At 33.0% G+C, this 8,056-nt stretch overlaps 1 long non-coding RNA gene across 1 annotated transcript; it reads left to right on the top strand.

Moving 5' to 3' along the window:
- The first annotated feature begins 5,247 nt into the window (after window positions 1-5,247).
- Window positions 5,248-8,056, top strand: LOC114259950 (uncharacterized). The gene is made up of 2 exons (XR_003628455.2): window positions 5,248-5,385; window positions 7,746-8,056. It is a non-coding gene; the product is annotated as an uncharacterized LOC114259950 (long non-coding RNA).

The following is an 8,056-nucleotide window of genomic DNA, read 5'->3' as shown; positions in this document are numbered from 1 at the left end:
CGAGCTGTTGCGACGATCGGCGAGCTGCTGCGACGATCGGCGATCGGCCGAGCTTCTCTCCCTCTATCTCTCTCTGTTTCCCTCTCTCCTCTTCTCTCTCTTTCTCCCTCTCTCTCTCTCGCCTTCACTCTCTTTTTCCCTCTTTTCCCTCTGTTTCCATTTTCGGGGGATTCGGGGGGGAGCTCATTCGAGCTCCCAAGCTTTATCCTATATAAAAATTAAAAATTAAAAATTAAAAATTAAAGACTCTTTCTATAAATCTTAAATTTTTTAAAATTTATTTTTACTATTTTTAATTTATAATTTTAAGTGCTAAATAGTATTTATTTGTTACCATTTGTCTTGAAATAAAGTAATTCAAAAAGAGGACTAGATTGTCTTACAATCTATATATTTTAAGGAAAAGGGATTTTTTAAGAACATTGATCGTGAGAGCTCCAAACTCTCAAATTAATTTTGTTAATTTGTTAATTTTTAAAGAAATTAAAAAAAATCTATTGGTTAGTTCCTTAGGTCAAAAAATCAAAAACAAAAAAAGCTCTAATTATCTATGATTTTGAATTTAAAAATTCAAAACAATATGATAAGCCACCCTCACTCTTTTCAAAAATAAAATTGATTAAAACAATTCAAATAAAAAAATAATAAAGGCGCTAATTATCTATGATTTTGAATATCAAAGTTCAAAATAACATGATAAGCCATCCTCATCCTTTCTAAAAATAATATAAGTCATAAAATTTTAAAAACCGAATCAAATTAAAAATTCAATACAATTTTCTCTTTAGAATAGCCAATATTTGATCTTTTTTTTTTTTTTTTTTTTTTTTTCCAGCCCGGGTAACTCCTCTCCAAATGTAATGACACAAAGATTAGTCTCTATCTTTGTCAATAGTCCAAACTTATTTCAAGTTTGTTTGTTTGTTGGTTTTTTTTTGTTTTTGTTTTTGTTTTTTGTTAATTTCTATTTTCGTGTGAGTATTTTTTTTTCTCTCTATATGACTTTTTTTTTCCAACTAAAATGATAATATATATATATATATATATATCTCTGTTTAACTATCTTTGTTTTGGGAGCTAATTTGAACTTTTATTTTTATTTATTTGGTGGATGTTTGTGTATTTTTTTTATATATAAATTGATAATATAGTTATGAGTTTTTAAATAAAATATGGCGTCTTATATTGTTCTTTATAATTTGGCCATTTTTTTAATTTCTTAAACAAAATTAAAAAAAATATATATTTGAAAAAAATTATAAACATTTAATTGACTTACCCATCAATAAATAAATTTTAAATAATGAATACTGTTCCATAATTTATGGATTTTAAAAAAAAAATTATCACCCATATATGGAATAAGAATAACTAAAACCACACATTTTTTTTTCATGTTTTATTATTAACTCTTTAAAACTCTAATGGTATCTTTTTATTTCCCCAACATTGTCTTTTTAAATTTGCAAAGATAAAAAACTATACCGAAGTTGCATAGTGGTTAGTGGAGATGGTGAGCATGGCAACAACAAGGATGATGATGACCTCAGTCAGAGTATTATTTGGTTATGAGTTTTAAAAATGTGAATATTACTTAAAAGAATAGTAATATAGTTTGGGTGATGAATTGATTCAGAAAACTAATGTATGGTTGAGATTAAATGCGAATTTTACTATATAAAAATTGAATATGGATCATATATTATTTTTTATATATCTGTAACAACCTCGACGTGTGATTAACTGCTAAACCATGATTAAGATGCTTCATGAGTAATTAAGATGGAATTCTGAGTTAATTGCATGTGTCTTGGATTATATGTGTTTATATATGTCTGTTGTAGGAATATATGTTTGTCTTTTTGTTCTGTTTTGCGAATTGAGGGCCTTATCGACATCCGATCACGAAATTGACTTGGTATAAGGTCCCGGTGTCCCACATCGGGAATGGAGGGGGAGTTCCTGGTAGGGATGGCAATTTGAAATCTGCCCGATGGGGACCCGACCCCGAATTGAATGGCTTTTCCCCGAAAAATACCCTCAACGGGCCAGGGATGGTATTTAAAAATAAATCCCCGATGATATTCAGGCCGGGGACGGGGATATATTTTCCAACCCCGGCCCCGGCACCGCCCCGTTCAGCCCTCCGATCCAGTTTATATATGTATAAATATATGTGTGTGCTGTGTTTATATATATATATATATATATACATACGTGTGTGTGGTATGCGTGTGTGGGGTTTGGTGTGTGTGTTGGCAACAAACATGTAAACAACATATCTGGCCCCTCTCTTTCATTCTCTCACACGTTGCATCTCTCCCACACCGTTGGCTTCTCTCACTCTCTCGCACGCTGTATCTCTCCCACACTGCCGGCTCCTTCTCACCGCCGACTTCTTCGCTCCTTCTCATCGCCGGCTTCTTCGCTCCCTCTCACGGTATCTCCGTCTCTCTCTCTCTCTCTCTTTCTCTCTCACGGATCTCCTCTCTCTTTCTCTCTTATTTTTTGCTTTTGTTCTGCAGATCTGGAAAATGGTGGAGATGAAGATGAAGATCTGTTGATGTTGTTGTTGAGATCTGTTGATGTTATTGTTGTTGTTCAGATCTAAAGATGAAGATGGTTTCTGGAGCTCTGTGTGTGTGTGTGTTTTTTTTTTTTTTTGGCCAGGGATTTTCGAGGTTGGGGAAACCCTATCCCCGTTAGGGGACGGGGGTGGGGGCGGTAGTTGATTCCCCATCGGGGATCGGGGCCGGGGATCGGGGGATTTCCACCATCGGGGATCGGGGACGGGGAGGGTGATCCCCGGCCTCGCCCCGCCCCGCCCCGTTGCCATTCCTAGTTCCTGGGCTATAAAAGTAAAAACCTAGACCCTTATATAGCATCGAGGCCTTTTCCTGGGTGGTGAAATCCCTAACAGAACTTCGTAGTTAAACGTGCTTAAGTTGGAGTAGTTCTGGAATGGGTGACCCACTGCGAAGAACAAATCCATGCGGGCATGGCCCAAAGCAGACAATATCGATGTCATGTAAAGGGTTGGGGCGTTACAAATGGTATCAGAGCCGACTATCCAAAGTACCGAGCATGGGCTCCTAGCGTCTCTCGGTGCATATGGGCGGGTTTGTGAGCTGGCAAGCTACTGTACGGGGACGTGCAGCCCTAAAGGGGGTGGATTATCAGGTCCCGGTGTCCCACATCGAGAATGGAAGGGGAGTTCCTAAGCTATAAAAGTAAAAATCTAGACCCTAATACAGTATCAATGCCTTTTCTTGGGTGGTGAAATTTCTAATAGAACTCCGCAATTAAACGTACTTAGGTTGGAGTAGTTTTGGGATGGGTGACCCATTAAGAAGAACAAATCCATGCGGGCGTGACCCAAAGCAGAGAATATCGATGACATGTGAAGGGTTGGGGCGTTACACTTGGTTTCTGTGTTATTTAGAATTTTTAGAATTTTATGGTAGGTTTAATTAAAATTCGATTTAGAATCAAATAATTAGATTAATTAAGTATAAATTGATTAGGCTAAGTTAGATTAATTAGTGGAGCTTATATAAAGCTAATGTTGAGCCTTAGATTCCTTTACACACTCTCATTTCTCATCTTCTTAACTTCAAAACGTGGAGAGAGAGGGACTAAGAGAGAATTGAGTTCAAACAAAGGATTTAGCTTGGAAATTCAAGGATTTGACTTGTACCCTTAGTGAATTTACCATCTAGAGCTTAATTGAGAAGTTAAGGTAAGGATCTAACACCTAAATTGTATAATTATGATGTCTAGAACATGAATTCAAGAGAATTTAGTTGTGTAATACAAGAATTGAGCTAGAATTGATGAAGTTGAGCCATATCATGCATGTATGTTCATTTCATCATAATTTGAGTTTGATTTCAAGGAATTCTCACATGCATGTGCTTCTTTTACTTTTATTTTGAGAATTCATCTTGTTTGATACCATTTTAAAACGAAATGATCATGCTTTGGAAGCTTTGAAGGCAAGGCAATATGTGCATGTTATGTTTGCAAAGATTGAGTTTCGTTTTGCACAATTGGCATGCTTTTGGGCTTTGATATTGCAAAACGATTTTGAATTCTTGATGTTTGACAAGTTTACACAAGTTTCCTTAAGTTTGTGGCTCAAAAGAACTTGATTTGTAGCTTTGAGTTTGAGTTTGAGTTTGAGTTTGAAGCTTGGAAGAGCAATCTAGAAATTCCAGATTCTGTCTGTCTGCTCAAGCCACAGAACCTGCGCTCGAGTGACCATTCTATATTTTACACTCTCGCTCAAGCGACCATTCTATATTTTACACTCTCGCTCAAGCGACGAAAAGTTGGCTTGAGCGTAAAATGCATGCTCTCAGAAGTTTTCATGTAATGACCCCGCCACGTATAATATTTTATATTTAAGTAATTAAGGAGATTTGGATTTTAATTAGTCATTATGAAAAGTATTGAGGTTTATGAGATTTGGAATCTATGAGAATTATTGGACCTGATTCGCATATGGTTTTGTCAAGTATTTATTTTGAAAGCCTAATGGCTGAAGGAGATAAAATTAATGAGTTGAATCAATTCGATTTCAAGTATTGGACCATATGGAAGTTTAATTAAACATTCAATTCAGTTTAGTAAAATTGGGATTTGATTAATTGGGTCCGAATTGGAGTTAATTAAATTAATTAAGTTATGAGGATTGAGAATTACGATTAGTTTGAATTAAATTTACTTATGAGGTGCCCAATACGCAATTTATTGGTGGAGATTTTGAATTTAATATAAAATTGAAGACCTTAATGATTTGAGAAACCAAAATTGATGATGACAATAAATTTAATTTGATATTTAGAACCTTTTGGGAGTTTAATTGAAAATTTGATTGAGATTCGTAAAATTTAAATATAATTAATTGGGCCTTAATTGAAGTTAATTAGATTAATTAAATTATGTGAGATTTGTAATTAGTTGCGATTAATTAAATTATGTGCTAATCAAGATTTATTAAGACTAATTATTAATTATAATTAGTTAAGACTAAGTAGGGTTTAATTAAATTAATATATAATTAGTCACTAAGCTAATCCTATTCATTTACTTAATCAAGAGAGAAGTGTAGACAAACCTAGAGAGAGTGTGTGTGAGTTATATGCGCTGGTGCCTCAAACAACAACAACAACAACAAAAACATAAATAAATAAAATAAAATAAAAAAAGAGGGTGTGCACGTGTATATGGTACGGGTGAGCAAGAGGTAGGTGTAATCCATTTGATTCAAAAACACATTTTGCTGAGAATGAAACTCCAGAGAGAGAAAGAGTAAGCTCATGGACTCCAAGAAAGAAAGAAGAAGAGAAATTGAAAGGGGAAACTCAAGAATTCAAGATCTAGGTAAGCATTTCACCTTTAATTTTTGTACATAACTCACCCATCACATGAATTCAAGAAAGAACTTGAACCAAATGCATGTAATCTAGAGAAATTGAAGAGTTAATTCATGAACGTAGTTAAGGTTGATAAACTTGGAAATAATTGTAAGAATTCGTCAAAGTGAGCTTGGGTTTGGAAACTTTGATATCTATGAGATATATGTTTGCATGCACCATGAGTTTTCAAAGAATTTGAGCCATTCAAGTTCATATTTTGAAGAAGAAAAAAAAAGGGGGGAGGGGGGGGGGGAGTTTTATAAAGATCAAGTTTATGAAAATTTGGAGTTATTTCTAAAATTAGATAAGGTTTTCATTTTATAATGGAAATTAGACATTGATTTAATTTTGATCTCTAACCCATACATGTAATAAAAGAGTTTTATTCAAAATTAAATATATTTTTGGATACATCAAGAAATAAATTATGATTTAAAATTTGACAATCTAGAATTGGCTTGATTTTGAATTGAAATTTCATGCATGCATTGTAGATTTTCAAGATTTTAGAACTTTAATTCATATTTTAAAGTTTATGAGTTTGAGATTGAGTTTTGATATAAATTAAGAAGTCAAATTATGGTTTGAGCTTGATAGTGAAGAATTGTTTGGGTTTTGATAAATGTTTCATGCATGCAAATGATTTTCTAAGAAATTTATAACTTTAATTTCATGTTTTGAAGGAAAATAGAAAGTGTTTGAAATCAATTTTACGTAATTAAAAAGAAAATGAGGAATTGGAGCTATGTTCAAATTTATGAAAATTAATTTAGAAATTAATTACATTGAGTTTCAATTGTACATGCATTATAAATTTTTCAAGAGTTTTGAAAGTTTAATTCATGTTTTAAAATTTGTGGGTTTGAAATTAGGTTTGGTATAGAGAAAATAAATTAAATCTAAATTTGGACAAATTTGGAAATAAACTATAATTTATATTTGAGAATTAAAAATTAGTTTGATTTTAATTTAAATTTCTTACATGTAAATATTTTGAAAGGACTTTATAACTTTAATTTATGTTTTATAAAACAAAGAAGAAGAATGTTGGAATTATTATATTCATGAAATTATTAGTTTTAATCTTAATGATCAAAGAGATTTTTGTTTTAGAAATTGGAAAATTAGTCATGGGTTCATCCTTATTAATAAAATTACATGTTTAAATTGGTTCATGCAATAGTTTAAGTTTTGAAAATGTATTTGGAAATTATTTTATTGATTTTGAAAGCACAAGAAATTTGCTGGCCGCTCGAGTGGTAAAGTCGCCGCTCGAGTGAACATTAAGGCCAACCAATATTTTTATAAAGCTTTGCAGTCTGCTCGAGCGAAGACCCTATTTTCAGCATATTTTGAAAAATTGCATTTAGTTCACATTTTTATTCTCATCTCGTTCCAAAGCATTCTAGGCATGATTTATGACTAAATAAAAATTAATAAGCTTACAATCAACATTAATTAGTTGATTAAAGAATAAGTCATTAACTTAGTAGTACTTGATTAATAAGCCAAGTAAGAAATTGGTTTATTCAAAAAAGAATGATTTAGTAATGAAAGAATATGTGAGATGAGAACCCGATTCATATAAATGAGAAAGAATAAGCATAGTAGAACTTCGAATTACCTAGACAGAAAAAGACAAGAAAAGTCAAGTTTGATCAAAGAATTAATATTGTGTTTCAATGTGTATATGTTATGGGTTTGTATAGGTCACGCGTTATCTTTTGCCTGATCTATCTGATTTGTCTACTTGATCTGTCTGATCTACTTCTACAACTATCTGTGAGTAATAACTCTATAAAGTTATGTTTAACTTTAAATATTTTCTGATGATATGAAATGATCAGTTTTTTGAAATGCTATGTTTTGAATGAATGAATGAATGATTGTCTACGTTTCTGAAATGTGTTTGTGGCATCCTTAGCATTATATGATATGCGCCTCTTTTATAGGTCATCGAAATATATTTATGGTCGTTCCTTCATGGGTCATCGGAATGCCTTTATGGCCATCCCTTTATGGGTCATCAGAAACGTCTCTGTGCACATGAGTCCTCGGAATGCCTTCAAGGCCGTCTCTTTATGAGTCATCGGATTTGTTAGCGCTAATGGATGTACCACGTATAATCATATGCAAAATCTGAATATGAAAATGAATATGAACATGTATATGAATCTGTTTTTGATTTGGAATTTGAATATGCATAAGACTTTGTTTCTGATATAAACTCTGATTTCTGACTCTGTGATGGGCATCATTCATTAAAACCCTTTACTTTGTTATCATTCACTGGGCTCTATCTCACTGTATTATTTATGTACGTAGGTGATCAGGCGCATGACCAGGCTTAGGGGCGTCTGCCTGGAATCTGTTTTTGTCAGCCAACCTATGTGCCTCCCGTGGAGGTTTCGGATATGTCAAGTGGTTATGGCTATGTACATAAAGTTCAAGTTTTGTTTTCTTGTTTTTGTTTATTCTGTATTCAGGGCCACGTCCCTTTCTGTCTAGTCTCTCTATATATATATGATGATGTGTATATGTATGTATATAAAGTTTAAAATTTTTCTGTCTCATATAAGTCTGTACAACTCAATGGATGTTGTATAATTGCTATTTGCTTCCGTAGCCCCTAATTA

The sequence above is a fragment of the Camellia sinensis genome, chromosome 8 (assembly GCF_055761805.1).
Source record: "Camellia sinensis isolate YWXY chromosome 8, ASM5576180v1, whole genome shotgun sequence".
Taxonomy (NCBI): domain Eukaryota; kingdom Viridiplantae; phylum Streptophyta; class Magnoliopsida; order Ericales; family Theaceae; genus Camellia; species Camellia sinensis.
This window is presented reverse-complemented; position numbering and strand designations above follow the sequence as displayed.